Source organism: Triturus cristatus, chromosome 4_1 (assembly GCF_964204655.1).
Source record: "Triturus cristatus chromosome 4_1, aTriCri1.1, whole genome shotgun sequence".
NCBI lineage: Eukaryota > Metazoa > Chordata > Amphibia > Caudata > Salamandridae > Triturus > Triturus cristatus.
Genome location: NC_140585.1, coordinates 1,160,728,734 through 1,160,746,190, shown reverse-complemented (window position 1 = coordinate 1,160,746,190; position 17,457 = coordinate 1,160,728,734).

Here is a 17,457-nt window from a genome sequence, read left to right as displayed (position 1 = left end):
AATTAAAATGTATGCATAGAAGATTCTGTCAGAATTTTCTGTGCAAGGGGCTCTCAGGTAGCCTCATTTTGTCATTCAAATGTGGTATAGCGGTTGGTGTTGACTTTGAGGGAAGCAGCCTCTTCTGAAGAAGTTAGTATTCCACGTTTAGCAACAACTGACAAGTTATTTTTCTGATTTTAATTTTCAACGTGCTGAATGTATGAGACAGACCCATGAATAAATGTTATGACTTAGAGGGGTGCGTGGTGGATTCCGGTGTACTAATTTGAGTGTAGATTGAGATTTTACCACGTTTATTGGTAGTGTATGACAATTTAACATACATCTTATACAATAAATGGTTGCCTAATATTTACAGATTCTTCACCCCCATGTGCCCCAGACACAAATCTTGAAGGCATGATGATCCCCGACCAACAAGTTGTTCCAAGATTGAAGCTACCACAAATATCACTATTTTGTGTGTCACCTTTTTTGGAACATGGGAGCAAAGATGATTCATTTGTAAGTGCAAATGGGGTTCATGCACTGGGGTGCAGATATGATCCAAAATCGGCAGATTCATTAAGTCTGAAAGCCTGTTCCAAGAAACAGATATACATAGAAAAAATTCTGAAAACCCTTGTGTCTAGAGGAGTCCTTTTGACTAGGACGATGTTTTTTGATTAACTAATCTGCTCATAGGTAGTCTGTCGTTTGCCTTCTAGCGTGGCCTGATCAGTGAGCCTTTTAGGTGCCAGTGTATCTGAGGTCTATTGATTGCGACATTGCTCCTTATTCTTGATCATATGTTCTTGACAGCCTCTCTGTCTTTCGAAATCCGAGCCATGAAAGCCATGCTGCAGACTCTCAAGAACTATCAGTTTTGTTTGCATGACGTGGAGCGGTGTAGAATAGAAATAAACAGGATACTCGGGAGACAACTTTGTGGACACTTTAATTTCCCATTTGGCGCGGCCAGCGGGCCCTACTGGGTCAGGACTGTATTAAGCAAGCCACCCAGCTGCTGTATCAAACTATGCTATACAATTTGTATCTACCCAATCAAAGCACTGTATTTGAGGAACTTCCTGTAGTAAATTCCTCCTGTGAGACTGCCTCTCCAAACCATAGTTTTTTCGTTAAGGATTTCATTTGACCTTGAAAGCACAAGAAATGTCTTTGTACTGTAGTATGTATGCACATCATCTCTTATTTCCATAATCCTTAAACTTTATGTTCACTTAGCCCATTCCTCCTTCATTGTTACTTGTAGGGCTTTCCGTTTTTTAACTTGCCATGTCACTCTCATAATCGTATCAACTCTCAACCTTTTTCCTTTCATTCCTTGCTCTAGTTAAGGTGGGAGCCTTTAGCTGGTGGTATCATGTTCTCCAACCTCTTTTTTTAGGAGAGTGGAGTACACCGCTGCATTGTTGCTACTGTAAAATGTGACCTCGTAACCATCTATTTGGGAGTAATACTGGCGTACGTTCTATGTAGTTCCTTTTCGTAGCAATCCCAAAAAAGGAACATTTGTAGTGCACTTCAGAACTCCCTGCAACTTCTCACTGTTGTGTTCCAAGGCGAAAGGAGGATGACTACATTTTCAGCATTTCTTACTCTTTTACTTATTGATGAACACAAGATCTTGGAGGATACTGAGAAGTTTATTTTTTGCAGCATTTAGGTGAAGCTCTTCAGTGCCTTCTTACATACTTAGGTGAAAGCTGTTTTAAATGTCATCATGGTAGTCCATTGCTGATAGTCTTTCAAAGGCATTTTCAGAAGTGTGGCACATAAAGCGGCATAGCTTCTTCAGACTTCTGATCGGTAAGATATTTTCTGTGAAAAAAACAACCATGCTTTAGAATATACCATATGTGGTCAGTGCCACTTTTGAGTTTACCTCATTTGAGGCAGGTTTACATATCCAAGTGTTGGAACACCTTAGCAAATTGATTGTTTCCAATGATCTCGAAAATAAGACATTATTAGCCATTTGAGCCAAATTCGAGATTTTGCCATCTCTTTATGCAATTAAAAACCAGAATATTCTTTGTGTGGGGTAGTCTGGCCTCATGAATTCATGGTGGCCAAAATGTGTGCAATCCGGATGCTCAGTTAATCAGCCTGTGTCCATGCAGCAGTAAATATACAACTTGAGAAACGAAAAGGAATAATAATGATTAGCAGTTATACCAGGAAGGCAAACGAGTCCCAAGAGTGATTTGCAGTGTTTATGCCCTCACGTCAGCCTCCTAAATTCAGACATATGTTCTTTGAGACTCGTGTTGGGTATAGTTGGAGGTACTGTTTACGCTCTGCACTGGTGTTTGTACACTCTCAGTTCTTAATGTGTTTTGTAGTCCGGGTCAACATAATGTACCCCCTTCCATCTAAGGGGAGGGTATGTTTCTAGGTGTTTGTTGACATTAAATGCTAGGGTATGCCGTGCTTTCTCTCTTGTCCTTCCCTTGAAAGGAGGACCTGCTTCAGGTTATAGTGAAAGCGGGATGTTGAGGTTTATTGGAAAAGATATGTGCTCATTAGGTTATAGCTTTCATAAAGTGATATTTCCGTATTTTTATGAACATTTTTTCTTAACTCCCATTTTCCTAACCATGGATACCACTACTTACGTTTGCTCGTCTGAGGTGACCTCATACAAGGCAAATTATTGGCCAGCATCATCTGAATCTCTTAATAACTGGCCATTTGTCCTGTAATAAGACCGCATTGTAGTCTTGTTGACCATCTTTTCATCTGTGTTAAACAAAGAGCCTACTGTAATTTCCACGTGACGGCGTCTTCACCACGAGCCCCTGCATCAGCTCTTGTCTACACCTTGTGGGCAGTTGAGCCTAAATAGCTAAAAGCATCGCTAAGTGAGCTTCAATTCCCCTGTTTTCTGTTGAGCAGTCTTAATCTGCAGTAATTCCTTTGCCTACTGTTCTAGAGATTACTGCCACTACTCATGTTTTCAGTCTCTCTATAAACAAAATTGAATTCACTTTGAGCTCTTGTATTCTGCTTAAGTCATCATTCCTCGCTTTGCCATATTCGCTGGGTGTAGCCTGTTACTCTTGTATTTTTGACTCTGTCTACTCCTTTAGGTTGTTCGGTCCTGTACCAAAGCAGTAAGTCAGTCTTTCCCAAACCGGGGACTGTGTTGCTGTTTTTTGCCAGCCTAGTTGGATCTAGATTGTTAGGCAAATTATATGGGTTCAGAATTAAGTGCACCATACTACACTGGTAAAGGACCCCATTCTGCTAAGGTTGTAAGTGGAGGAGGTTACTTAGTTTTCTTTGAGTGCTCTACCTACTTTACCGGAAGCAGTTTTTGTCAGCATTTCAGGTGTGACTATTGCGCACATATTTGAACTGCTCACAATAAAATTGTATTGCTGTTATCTTTTAGTGCCCTCGTGTCTTTGAGTGACAGCCAGACAGTGTTTCAGGAAAATTTAATCTGTTATACCGGAGTGCATGGCTTTTGGTTTTATGCTGTTGAGTGCGACTGCTTTGGTGCGAGTGTGTGCAGGTTACAGGTGACAAGTCTGGATTTTAATCTTGAAGCTTACTTGCCTGAATGCGCGGCCTCTAGTGTGTGCAAGTGGGAGTCTGCAGTAGAAAGCACAGAGCGTTGTCACAGGCAGACTGCAAAAATTCAGATTTGGTTGGCCATTTGTCATATGACAATTCTGAAACCGATTATTTAAATAATGAAAGTTAAGCATGGTGATTCAAGGCTGTCTTGCAGATTCTGATAGTTTGATTGGTGACTGAGATATAGGGGGTTGTACGCGAGTGTGCAGAAGTTGTTTGTGGAGGTGTAAAAATGCCCCTGTACTACATAGTATATAAAAGGATGTTTTCCTGCTTCTTACGTTCAAAAACACCCACCCTGAAAATCATACTTGGACTTAGTTTTTCTTGGTAGGTAAGAAGAAAGAGCTTTCTGTAGTATGGTCACTAATTCACTTTCTTCTTGCTTAGTTTACGTACCATGATGACTGAATCAGTCTGATCTTTCCTAAACAAAATACAGTTCTTGAGAGCTCTATGGAGAGAAAATTATAGGATTTACATATGGAGAGATCAAGTCCTCGTTTTGCAGCCATGCAGTAATCACTAAAAGTTGCTCTTTCCTTCTGCGCCTTCTGATAATAGGAAAGTTTAGGGCTTTTTCAGCAGGGGTTTCAAGATCCCCTCAACGAGATACCTCAGTGATTTGCAATTGAGTCAAGCATTGGGCTAAGGTGGATCTTCTCACAGCATAGTTGATTAGAAGCATTGATCTCAGTTCATTTTCTATTGTGGTACATTAATAGGCGAAAATGACCCAGTGAGCACATGGTAACTTTATATTCCATATTATGCAGTTGTGGGCTGTGTGTGTTATGGCATGTGGCATTAGATTCATGCATTTTCATAATGGGGTGTACCTTGAGAACTTCCGCAACATTTGCAGACGTTCAAGAGTGCAAATAAATAAACAAAAATACAGTTGCTGGAGGTAAAGATGTTTAAATAAAAAATATATTAACAATTGAGAGGGGGAATTCATTTTTTACTGCTACTTTTTAGGTCCATTGTATTTAATTCATTGTGCAGTGGAGACAAGTTGCAGATATGGTCGAAATTTGCACAAGAAACTGGGGATACGGTGCACTTACCAAGGCTTGTCTAGGTTGCGGCATGCCACCCTCGATCAAAGTAGGTTAACGTTATGGAAAGTTATTTAAAGTTATTAGTACCTGGTTACAAGATAAACCTTTTTCAGCAATAACGTCTTGGACCCTTTCTTATCACCACTCTACAAATGCAAATCACTGCATTAGGAACATTAATACATCTTTAATGATAAAGAATGGTTCAAATAAGGTGGATTCTAAGGGATAGTTTATTTTAAGTGTCCTGCTCTTTGTATGTTTTAGGGCATACTGCTTATGTCCGGTACATCAGTTGATGAGGCAGTCTCTAGAAGGACTCCTATAATGTATATGACTCTTTCCTTTTATGCCCAACATTGTCCTCCTTGAAATGTTCTGCTTTTAACTGAAAATTGACAAAGTTGCTTCCAGAATTCAAAGTTGTGTGCAAAAAAAGTGGAATGTGCCACAAGTAGATTGTTTTCAAGAAGAATTTAGTCACTAGAATCTATGTTGGTGTAGTTTCCAGTAATAAGTTGGTTGTAAGCTTCTTGGGAGAAAGCATGTAGTTGTAGGGTTTCGAGAAGTATCCTATTTAGAATCACTTAAAAAAAATTGTGAGGCCAAGAAGTGAGTGGGCATCCAAATGTCTTGTGAGTATGTTTGAGCTCATTCTGTTTTTGGTGGCTGTCCGTGTTGCCTTAAGTACCAAAAGCATATCTGTGCAAAGAGTCCTTATTGGGCAAAAGAGACCTGCTAAAGTATTAATTATTGTCCTTACCGTCAGATGGTTTGACTTCTAGGGGTTTAAAGTAGCCACTGCACGTTATCCAAATGCAAGAAACTCCAGATGTACAAATGCAAGGCATAATTTAAAAAAAATGCTATTGATCAAAATAAACCGAGTAGTGTGTAATTCACATATAAAATGGAAGTCTGAAAGTGGAAGTTCCAAAATGAAGATTCCAGAACATGTTCCAAGAGTACTGGCTTTTGCAGCCGCATATCTTTTTAGTAGGTGAGTAATGTGATTTTTTTTTTTTTTTTTTTTTTTTTTTTTTTTGTAAATTCCCAGTTGTGTCCTTCGATAGCTGAAAATAAATGTTGCAATCCTGCAGGTTTTTATGTTTCCCCTAAACCACAGTAATGGATGGCAGATGATGTAACGTCAGCTGCCTTTAATAGAACATACCTGGAATGTTGAGGCAACTGTGAAATTTTGTGAGTCTGCTGGTGTCTGGGATAAGGGTGGTTGTTATACTACTACCTTTAAGGGAATAACCACAAATGATAAAAACCAGGCCCAGTCTTATTTCTATGTTTAGGCAGGGCATAGAATTTCACAGTATTTCTAAGTTTCCATTGGCTCAACAAGCTCTGTGAAGCTTTGACTCTTGGGACCACTGTTCGCAAATATGGTATCTAATTCTTCAAACCATTTTCTGCAGTTTTCAGGCAGACAAATGTCACTTTGTCCACGAAGTCCCCAAAATAATTTTCAGATATACCCGGATCTCTGTTATAGTGCAGTCTATGGGAGCTGATCACCCAAGCCTCCCAGAAACTACAGATCTGGGTTATCTTCTAAATCTCAAAAGGGTATAGTAAAGAAAACTCTCCCTAGGCTACTTCAAGAAGAATAACACATGAAATGTCTTTCCCTGGCTATCATCATATGTGTGGTTGGAGGTCAGCATGGAGAAATTTAGCCTCTGGTGTTGTTACTTTAGTTCAGCTTGTTTCTCATTTCAAAAACTTTACATTAAAACACTTGCTCTTTATCTTACAAGTAGACATTGTTTTGAGTACCACCTTTCTTAACCGGTTCAGCCAGTGTGCGCGCTCCTTTGTGTTTTGGATGATCTTGGTCCCAAAATTGGTGCAAAGTGATCTTTCTAAACTTGAAATTCCTAAAAAAAAAAAAAAAAGCCCAAAGGTTGTGAAGTCTGCCAATGGCATGTAATTTTGTGAAGGTGAGCTGGGTATATGAACTTTGATTTGTAGTGGCATCCGGTAGAGAGGTTCCCACAATTTTTTTCAAGGCTTAGCATTGCTTTTATGTTTTTTGGAAGCAGTTGTAAACAACACAGCACAGGTTTCTTCTAAACTGACATCCCCTATTAGTTATGAAACTGTAGCTGTCAGAAGTAATAGGACTGCAGTTCTGATTTGGTTTATGGTCAAGAGGGAATGGAATAGCAAATAGACCTTTTTTTTTGTGTCTTTTTTTTTTTCTTTTTTAACAGTAATTGAAACCTAATGTGTTTTGTGTCCAGCATCGGAAGGTATTGGTAAGGAGTCAATCTCCTCTACATATTACTTGTTAATGACTATTCTGCAGGTTTTTTTTTTATTGTCTATAATATTGTGATAGCCTGTGTTCCTACAAAAAGAGCACTGCCGCATTTTTCATTTTGTGAGTCGTAATTTGAAAAAAGAGACATGTCCATCACAGTCATCTGGCTTCAGGTTTTTGAAGCTTCAACCTATTTGCCTTTACATATTAAAATGGCACTTTTGTTAATGAGTGCAGTGGTTGTCTTAAAAACTGTTCTAGTGTCTCTTTGGTCGCCCTACTTGTCTTTTACATAGTTTTTGCTTCTGCAGATCAAACTTAAGCGTGCACTGGCTGTTCAAATCATTTTGAAAAATGTCATTCTCTTCCAACAGATCAGATTTTTTTTGCTCACTTTTACATTCCAAAACGTGTATATGCTCAGAATAAAATTCTATGTTGGTCGAATTTGCCCTCATGCTTCTGTTGTAAAACCAAGTATGAATAGCATCTGATCACTTGCTATCATAAAGTCTCTAGCTGGGGACGCTTCGTAGGTGTTAGTTTCTATTTTCCTTTTATCCTTGCTGGGAAAAAAAATACCTGAAATGTTTATAGTGTGATTGTTGCCTGTCTGGGATTTGTTGTCTGTTTTAAGCCCACACGGGTGCACTTTTTAAAATGTATAAATAATGCAGTATTCTGTCTTTTCATCCAAACATTTTTTGTTTGTTTTTAATCTCAGGGTTATTTCTGGGTGCATTTGCCCACCCTGGCTTGTCAGTGTGAACATACTTGAGCACCCCAATCCTAAATCTTTGAGTGACAGTTCCACAATGTACATATAACATACATGAGCAAAATAGTGCTGTACTTCTAACAAGAAAGCACCTAATATGTAAGATAAATTTTTATATATATATATAATTTAACTGTATGCAAAAAAAATGTGTAAGTCCTTAGCCGTTTGATTCTAATTATTTTCCTTATAGTTTAATCATATTTGTAATTTACCAAACCATACTTGTCCGCAGTAGATTTACCAACACCCCCTCTCAGAGTAATGGCAGTTGCTTCACAGCTTGTTTATATGAATAATGCCCCTGATATTGTTTTGTTACTGCAAATTGAAATATTGCCTCTGTACTCTATTTCTTTATTTTTTGCATTTTAGCCAGGAAGCATTGTAAAATATATATATATTTTTTTAAGTTGCTCACCTATCAGTAATTTGTTCCGTTGTGTGCGGTTAGGCGCAGTGGATCAAAGAGACCAGTAGGTAGTGACCGCTCGAAAAATGGTTAATCTTTCTGCCAAAGGTAATTTTGCAAGTCTTGGGTTTTTTGTCTGTTTTGCTACATAATGTGTTTACTCTTGGGTTGTTCTTCAAATAGGCAAAGTATTGACAAATTTTACCTTGGTATACCAACCCGTCCCCACTTCTTGCTGACTCCACACGTTAAACAGTTAGCTTTGTCATTTTCTGGAAAGTATAGTCTTGCATCTGAAGTCTAGTCTCTGATGTATGGCCAGCACAGTTTTCCCCCTCTTTTAGGTCCTGTGGAACGAATATGAGGGTGATAAGCTGGTGTACTTCGTACTGCACAGAGTTCTAGAATAAAATTATGTCAGTGAATTTAACAGTTGTATTAAACAGTTTAGGCGTTTGTAGAAGGAAATTAATAGACTTTTCACATGTATATTAAAAGGTTTTTTTGTGCAGTCCATTGCAAAAATAAATATTTGTACTGAAGATAAAGTGGTTGTGTTGTTTTATTTTTGATAATTTTAAACCATATCCTTCTGCCCATTCTACACAGTAGCCAGATGGGTAGATGTTTGCTTCAGTATAAGGAGGCATGGCGAAGATGTCCCTTGGGTTCATACATTTCAGTGCCATCTTGAAGCATTTATTGTGGTAAACAGTGTTTCACTTTGTCAGCTATGCTTCCCCCACAGATTTTGTATTCTATCGTGATTGTTGATTTTCTTGAATACTGAACATCACTTACAAGAGAAGTATCTCTCTTGGAAAACTTTAAATTTAAACCTTAAACATGCCTATCTAACTGCTCAAATATTTATTTAATTTTACTGCATTGAAAAAAAAAACGAAAGCAGTTTTCATAAGTATTAAAATGCGTATGAGATGCAACCCCTTTCACGCTGCTGGTGTTTGAAACTAGAGAAATTTAAAGGCAGTTCCCGGAGAGGCGTGGGTGGCCTCCATACTTTCACGGTGAAAAACAAACGCAAATGTCTTTAAGGCTGCAGGCTTACCCAGGTATCGCAGTAGGCACAGCCCCAGGCAGTTGATCGCCAGTTCCTCTTTCTGCACTACACTGTGAGAATAATGAACACTGTGCTCTTCCCATTTCTTTCTATTTGGAATGCTACTTTTTGTAAATTACAGGTTCCAAAGCAGTAGTGGATACTCTCTTACTGTTTTCCTCCATTGCTGGCTTCTCTACTAGTTCTTGTAGTGTTTTTTTTCTTTCAAGAGGAGTGCCTTCACTGTTTATGTGCCCCAAGAGTGGGAGGAAGAAGTCAGAAAACAAGCCTCATAGCCTCTGCATCCTATGCCTACCTGACAACCATGACACAAAACCATGTAATTTTTGCCTCAACAGGTCAAGTGTCATGAATCATGAACTTATAAAGCAGAGTAGTTGATAGCGCTCCGTACTATGCTGACACTGCAGCTGCTGCTTCGTCTTAACATATTGATGAGGCTAGAGCAGGTTCTTTTTCCACCTAAGCACCGTCCTTGGTGGTGTAATTTGAGACTTCCCACCAGAAATTAAAGAATGATTGCCACACCTGTGCATGTTCAAGACATTGGTGTCAAGGGTGCTGGTTCCCTGTTGGGCTTTTTACGCAGTCAGAACATACGATGAAGGGCAGACCATCATAGATTGCATCAAGTAGATTGAATTCTAGACACCTTTATATGTGACGTCAGGACATTGGACTGCTAAATGCAAGACGTCGACATTGACCACCTTCCAAAGCTACAGCTGGAGCAACTGGACAAAATGTTCAAGGACTCCATCTACCCACAGATCGTTCTCTTATGTTCTGAAAGGGCACCTCCATTTGGTACCACAAAAGAAGAGCGTAGCTACAGAGGAATGGGCCCTAAGACAGAAGCTGATACTCAAAGGAACAGTGCACCAATCCTTTAATCTCAACCACCCCCGGTCCAATAGAAGAGGGTGAAGCCAGTACCAATGATTGACCAAAGTCCGGTCCAGCCATGTCTTCAGTTGGACAGCCAACTGTGTCTGTGCCTTTGCCATCTAATACTATTTTGCCGATAACGCCTAGCAATCCGGTTCAGAGGTGGTTCCTGCAGCAATGATGGAGCCTTTCACTCAGTTCATGTCCAAAGCAAAGCCTACACTAAAGCTATTGCCCGTGCCCTGCACCCTTCTCCTAGAACAACTTGTGCATGTACTCCACAAAGGGAGGGGGAGAGAGAAACTAGGCAGATCTAGAACTCCGGGGAAATCCATGATGCCTGTGAAGAATGGAGACCAGATATACTCCTGCACTTTGTTGGACTGAAAAAGATTCTAGTCCATAATCAACAAGATCATGAACAAGGGTTTTAGCTTTTGATATTATTTTCTATGAAGTATTGTCAAGAAGTGCGACGAAGCTTACTAAGCCCTCCCAAACTTCTTCGCATAACCTCTTCGTTACTTTTGAGACTGCAGCATATAGCTCCAGTTGGACCGCAGGTGCCAGACATTATGTAGTCTGTGATGTAAATGTTTCCAGTACTTTTATCTACATCCAAAGCAAGCACACTAAAGCTCAATAAAAGATATAGTACTGCAGATGAAGAACGGCTGTATTTAAAGACCACTACAACCCCAGATTCTGTGTTTTGATAGAGACTTCTAACCATAAAATCCTCACTTGGAATATTTCACCAGGTGTCTTACTGGATCTGTAAATGTGCATGCATTACCCGTGTGCACCAATAGGTGGCCCCATGTGGCTCAACGCAAATGTCGCACCTGTCCGGAAGTGAAGCTAGAGACCCTATATAAGTGCCAACCATGCGTGCTCACATCCGTTCCTTTCTTTCTGCGCAAACAGATGCAAATCCAGAGCTACTCCTTGTCTCTTTTGTCTAGACGTTTTCTACAGTGTGCAGGTATGTCACCATCGAAATCTACAGGGCTTAAACCTTGTGGGGTATGTCGCAACAGATGTCTGTGACTGACCTTCACATACTTTGCCTGTGGTGCGTGGGGTCAGACCATGACTCCAAGGCCTGCATTGACTGCTCCTTGATGCACCCCAAGGCCATCTGGGATTGGAAAGCACCACAAGACTCCAGGTCGTGACTCGTCAAGGTCCAAATGAAAGTCCCTATCCCACTCTAGAGGGTGGTCCTAATCATCACATAAATCCAAAAAACAACACAAGAAGTTCCAGTGAGACTCTGCCCAGTCCCACCACTCTCGATCACCTGAGAAGGCTCGAAGGCATCATCTTGCCTATTGGTCTCACTCACGAAGCCATTTTCCTTTAAAGCCGATTCCAGCCTTAGTCCCGCTGCAACCTGAATTTCCAGGGCCATTGGTGATACTGCACCAAGTCAAGGAACTACTCCATTATTGGAACTTTCATAGATTCACATGCTTGAATCATTCTCCGTTGGCGAGATGAGAGTCCCACAGTACATTATAATAGCGATGCAAAGTTAAGCATGGGCTTGAAAGGCCCTAGGCCCTTTCATTTAATTTTGCAACATACCATTGTCATTGTTTAAGAAAGAGACCCAGCATAGGTCTTAACCAATCAGGTTGCATTGTCCTCTAGAACACTCCTGTGAGAAGCTCCAGTCCCTCAGATTTTCTACTGCACGTCGTGTTAGGGAGTCTCCTCTTAGCTCTGCTCAGTTATCCTGTTCGAACAGTTTTCCAAGGATTTTAAAACCCATTTATTTACTTAAAAATTGATACAGGTTACATTTGTTTTCATTTTGGATCTGCATTTGATCACAATATCAGGAGTAGAAGAGCCTTTTCAGAGCTTGAGGTACCTGTCCTAAGAAAAGTCTCCATATAGATACCCTCATAAGGACTGTATTTATTGCCTTTATCCAGATCGGACCAAAGAATGCAAGGTGTGTCATAATTTTTCTAACAAGACTTTAAAAGACCGTGAGGGGTGGCTGTTCATTTGTCAGCTGAATCTAAAAGCAAGGAAAAAGCCAGTATCGAGTGACCGTGAGGAGGAATCATCTTCATCCTCCAGAAGGTCACATAGGAGGGAGAGGTCGCTCTCTTTTAACGAGCGACCGAAAAAAGCCTAAAAAAAGACCTCCCATGCATTTTACAGGCGCACTCCTTCAAAACGTCCTCAAAAAGAGCATCAGGAGAAAAGGGAACGAGATAATGCTTTAAAAAAACAGAGAAATCCAGGTCTGAGCCGCCTATACCACCTCCTCAAGTGTGGCATACTTTTGAAAAAACACTTTTTGTGCCACCTCCTGACAAACCGTCGGCATCAACGAAGAAATCCACACTGTCATTCACAGTCACGGCCGCTGGTGCTATGCCGGCACTATCTCAGTCTTCCTCATCCACGAGCCATGTGACTAAACAGGCGACGCTTATCGTGACTACAGCCTAGTCGTCGAAGACCAGGTCTCCACCGACAATTTAAACGTCCCTTCTGTCCACGGACACTGGTTTTGCCATTGACAATACCGTTGATGAAGGAAAAGCGGGAAAAACTGCAAAAATTCGAAAATAAGGCGTTTGACTCCTGAACACACCTCCCAAAGTAAGGTGTCTCCATTGCTCCCATCCGAACTTTTGAAGGAGGTAGAATCTGATGAGGAAAGGCCTTTTGGGTATGCTCACAGCCCTTCAGGACTGCACATCAAGTGCCAAAAAGAGGATTATGATGAGGGAGAGTATGAAAGTCAAGGTTATTATGCCCCTCAGTAGCAATATTACCAACAATATTAAGGGAAATGGTTTGCCTGCCTCCCTCACTAGCTCAGACTTGCAATTTATGCTTTCTGACTATAGGAAGTGTTTTCCTCCGACACCTGCTAGAACAACGCCAGTCTCTCCACCAGCAAAATCAACATCTTTACCTCTATCTACTCTGCAGCAAAATCCACTGTTACTGCCTACTTTGGTATGCCATTCGGCAGAAACTACTTTTCTTCATGACCCTGCAACTTCTGATGACAACAGGGAAGAGGGCGAGTTTAGTGACCCACACCAAGAATGGTATGATTATCTCATACCCAGCCCTTCAGCTCTTCCTCCAGTGGATGCCCTGCCCGAAGACATTGAAGGTCTCCACAACTTACTGGAAAAAGCAGTGGAACAGTTTTACTTACCATGCCCACCACACAGATAGACTGCTTCCTTTATGATTTTAAAGAACCTTTTCGGAAGAGCTATGCCCATTGCGAATTATATCTGGGAAGAGGGCTGAAAGGTCATGAAGACTCCAGCCGCAGTAATTGCGGTCCTTCCCCACCTAGAAAAGAAATACAACGCTCCAGAGGACGCTCCTGCTTGCTTAACTGGTCACCCAAAACCAGATTCTGTTATCTCACAGGCGGTTCAACGCAGTTAAAAAAAAAAACATCAGGACCGCTCACAGTGCCTCCAGACAAAGAGGGAAGGCGCCTCTACAACGTGGGGGAAAGGTTTTCTTCCATGTCGGCGCTCATGGTTAGAGCGGCTAACTCTCTCGCTGTTCTTGGTCGATATGATCGCCAGATGTGGTCCAATCTCGCCCCATGTCTCGGATCAGGTCTCTGAAGACAGTATACCTGAGTCCATGAAGATCCTCCAGGAAGGAGCGTGCACATCATCAAAAGTGATTGACAGTGCCATGGACGTTGCCACTATTGCATTTCGACAGCTTGCAGGTGCTTCTGTTTTACGCCGTCAGGTTTGTCTTAAAGCTACCTCTTTGATGCCTGAGGTTCAAAACAGATACTAGACCTCCCATTCGATGGAGAAGCCCTTTTCGGCAAACACATGGATGAGGCACTACAGTCTATCAAGACCAATAAACTAACAGCCAAGTCTTTGGGGACTTTTCAATATAGGAAAGTGCCCTCCCGGGGTGCCCGAGGTAGAGTCCTTCCATCCTACAGGGAAAGCTACCTGCAATATAGATACCCCTCTGATATCTCTTCTTCACAAGACTTTTGATCCCAATGCCAACCACCACCACCCGCATCTTACAATCGGCCTGCACCAAGAGGTAGGGCGGGACGTCAAGGCAAACACACCTGCCGTCGCCAATGACCACATACAGTCTCCGGCTGTACCCCCTGTATCATCAGCCAAACTAGGGGGAAATGCAGACCAATGGGTGCTCCACCCTATTCAGTTTGGCCATACTCTAGAATTCATTCGAATCCCACCGCCCACTCCACTTCAACCCTCGGTTTCAAGCATCTATGTCTTCGCATACTAGAGGTCATCACAGTGCCCAAGAAAAAAGCAATAGAACCAGTTCACCCATCACAACAAGGGAGGGGATTCTATTCCTGTTTCTGTTTGGTCCGCAAAAAGTTAAAACAATGGCGACCGATTTTGGACTTGAGAAATCTAAACACCTATCTCTAAAAACAGTCTTCCGCATGGTGATCTTACAGAACATTCTATTGCTCTTAACCTCTTCAGTGCCCATGACGAGCTGGACTCGTCATGGGCCGCGGTAGCGCTGTGCTCATGACGAGTCCAGCTCGTCATAGACCCCGCCCGCTAATGCAACGGCCGGCACAGGGCGGGGAAAGGGGCGGGCACTGAAGGGGTTAAATCCAGGGGATTACATGACGACCTTCTGAACTGCAGGATGCATATTTCCACAGCCCCATTCACCCATCCCACAGAAAGTTTCTACGATTCACAATAGCCAGGGGCCATTACCAATTCAGTGTCCTTCCTTTTGCCCTAAAATGTGTCCCTCCGATATTTACAAAGTGCTTAGCATCTGTAGCAGCTTTCCTAGGAAAACAGACACCAAGTGCTCCCGTATTTGGATGATTGATTAGTCAAGACACCATCCATTCACGAAGCACATGATTCTACTGCAGACTGTAACGCACTGTTCAACGACCTTCGCTTTACGCTGAATCAAACAAAGTCAGTCTTATATCATTCAAGGGCTAGGAGCGACGCTCAACAAGGCATATCCTAGCATCCTTGGCAGACCTAATATGAAAAAAAGGGTATCCTTATTAGGGATGATCTCATCCTGCATTCCCCTGGTCTCATTCTGACATCTAAGAATGTGTCGCCTTCAGGAGGAACTAAACAAACTGGCTACAGGCCACAGGATTGTTCGACAACCAACTCACCCTCATTCCAGCTATGATCAATGCCCTATATTGGTGGACATGTCGAAAGAATCTGTCAGTCTGTCTGTTCTTCCTCAATATACCTTCTTTGCTGGTCAAAACTACAGACCCCTCCCTGGAAGGATAGGGGCAGTACCTTCAGGACCTGCAAGTCCATTGCAGAAGGTAAACACCTCATCTCCTCTTGCACATCAATCTATTAAAGCTCAAGATAGTCCATCTTGCATTACAGTCTTTACTTCCATAAATAAGTAACTCATTGGTGCTCATCCGGACGGATAATACAGCCATGATGCACTGCATAAACAAGCAGGGTGGCACAAGATCAGGCCTCCTCTTTCAAGAGGTGCAGTGCATCTGGGAGGGAGCTATTCACTGTGGAGTGTCCATATGAGTAGAACATGTACTCTGAATCCAAAACGCAATAGAAGACACACTAAGCAGAATAAGGTCAAGCCAAGTCTTGACCTCTTTGCGACCACCCAGCACAAAAAATGCCAGTTCTTCGCAAGTTGGCATTACCATCCAGGATCGGGTGGGAAAGCATTTTCGATGGCATGGTCCGGCATCTTTGCCTACGCCTTTACTCACATTCCCCTCCTCCCAAGAGTCCTCGTGAAGATAGAGGCCGAACCATGCAGGATGATCCTGATAACCCTGTCCTGGACACGCCAGCACTCGTATACAGAACTCCTTCTTCTCTCTGAGAAACCTCACATCCAGTTGAAACAAATACCATCTCTCTTAAGATGTCTCAGGACTAAATGTTGCATCTGGATCCCAAATCCCTTTATGGGCCTGGTTCCTGAGCAGAATTAGTTCACCCATCTGAACTTATCTTCAGACTGCATGGACATACTATCCAGAGCCCAAGCGGAGAGAACTTACAAAATCTACCAGCTTAATTTGAAGCATTTTTTGCATTTGGTGCCAGAAAGCTAACGTGCATCCACACTCTTCTTTGCTTCTAGAGATTCTCCTTTATCTCCTGCTTTTGGCAAGATCAGAATTGGCTCATACATCCATCAAAGTCCATTTGGCAGCTATCTCCCGCTTTAGGAGATCATCTACCCTGCCTTCCTCATGATCCACTAGAATTGTTGAACAATTTCTCAAAGGGCTTTTTAGGGTTTTACTACCAGTCAAACCTCCTCCGCTGCTCTGGCAGCTCAATATTGTTCTACCACAGCTTATGAAGTACCTGTTCGAACCCATTAACAGCTGATCTGAAGGTAATTTCCTGGAAGGTTTCCCTCCTTATAGCTTTAACGTCGGCCAGACAAGTTGGTGAAATTCATGCCCTAGGTTCATTCCTAAAGTCCCATCAGACTTTAATTAAAATTAGCCTCTCATCCTCAGAATTTTTTTTACAGCTCCTACAACATCAACTGAGAGAGAGCTTCATTCTTTAGACGTCAAGAGATGTTTACAATTAGATTTACAAAGGGCTAAAGGTTTTCGCAAGTCTAATAAGCCTTATGTGACTTACAGCGCTCCGCGGCGAGGCTATCCTCTTACTAAGCAAAGTATTGCTTAATAGATATCCAACACTATCCGCATCTGTTATCAAGCTGTTGCAGGGATTCTGCATAAACCCAGAACTCTGCACAGGATTAGGGGACCTTGGTGTATAGGGACTGAGTCTTCCTACCACCTTACTACCCACGAGCCCAGGACCGACTAGCTATAGTGTCTCACTTGCTGTCCTACTCACAGAGAATCAAATGATTAGACACCCTAGAACACAACACTGACAGATCTCTCAAGAATCGCGGTAAAAAGACACACCGTTTCGCTCTCACTTTTGTACTTGTCCACAATAGGATCTGACAGAGACATGAAATCGTTTAAAATATTTATTTTAACTAACATGCAGTATACGTGCCACAACAAGCAGGAAAATGCATAGTACAAATACAGTCAGCATAGCAGCTAGTCCATATATCATGAAAGAGGATGTCATTATAAAAAGATAATAGATTTGAATAGACCTCCCTCCCCTTGCTAAGAAGTAGTATTATATATCTGAAAGAAACAGATAGTGATAGATTCCTTACCTTAGAATTACCCCCAGGCGTCAGACTGGATCCGGAAAGTTTTCGTCAGCAGCATCCCTGCGCGTTGGTAGGTGGCGTTGTGCGGCTCCGTGTCCATTGTTGGCGTCGTGGTCGCCGAGATGACGTCGC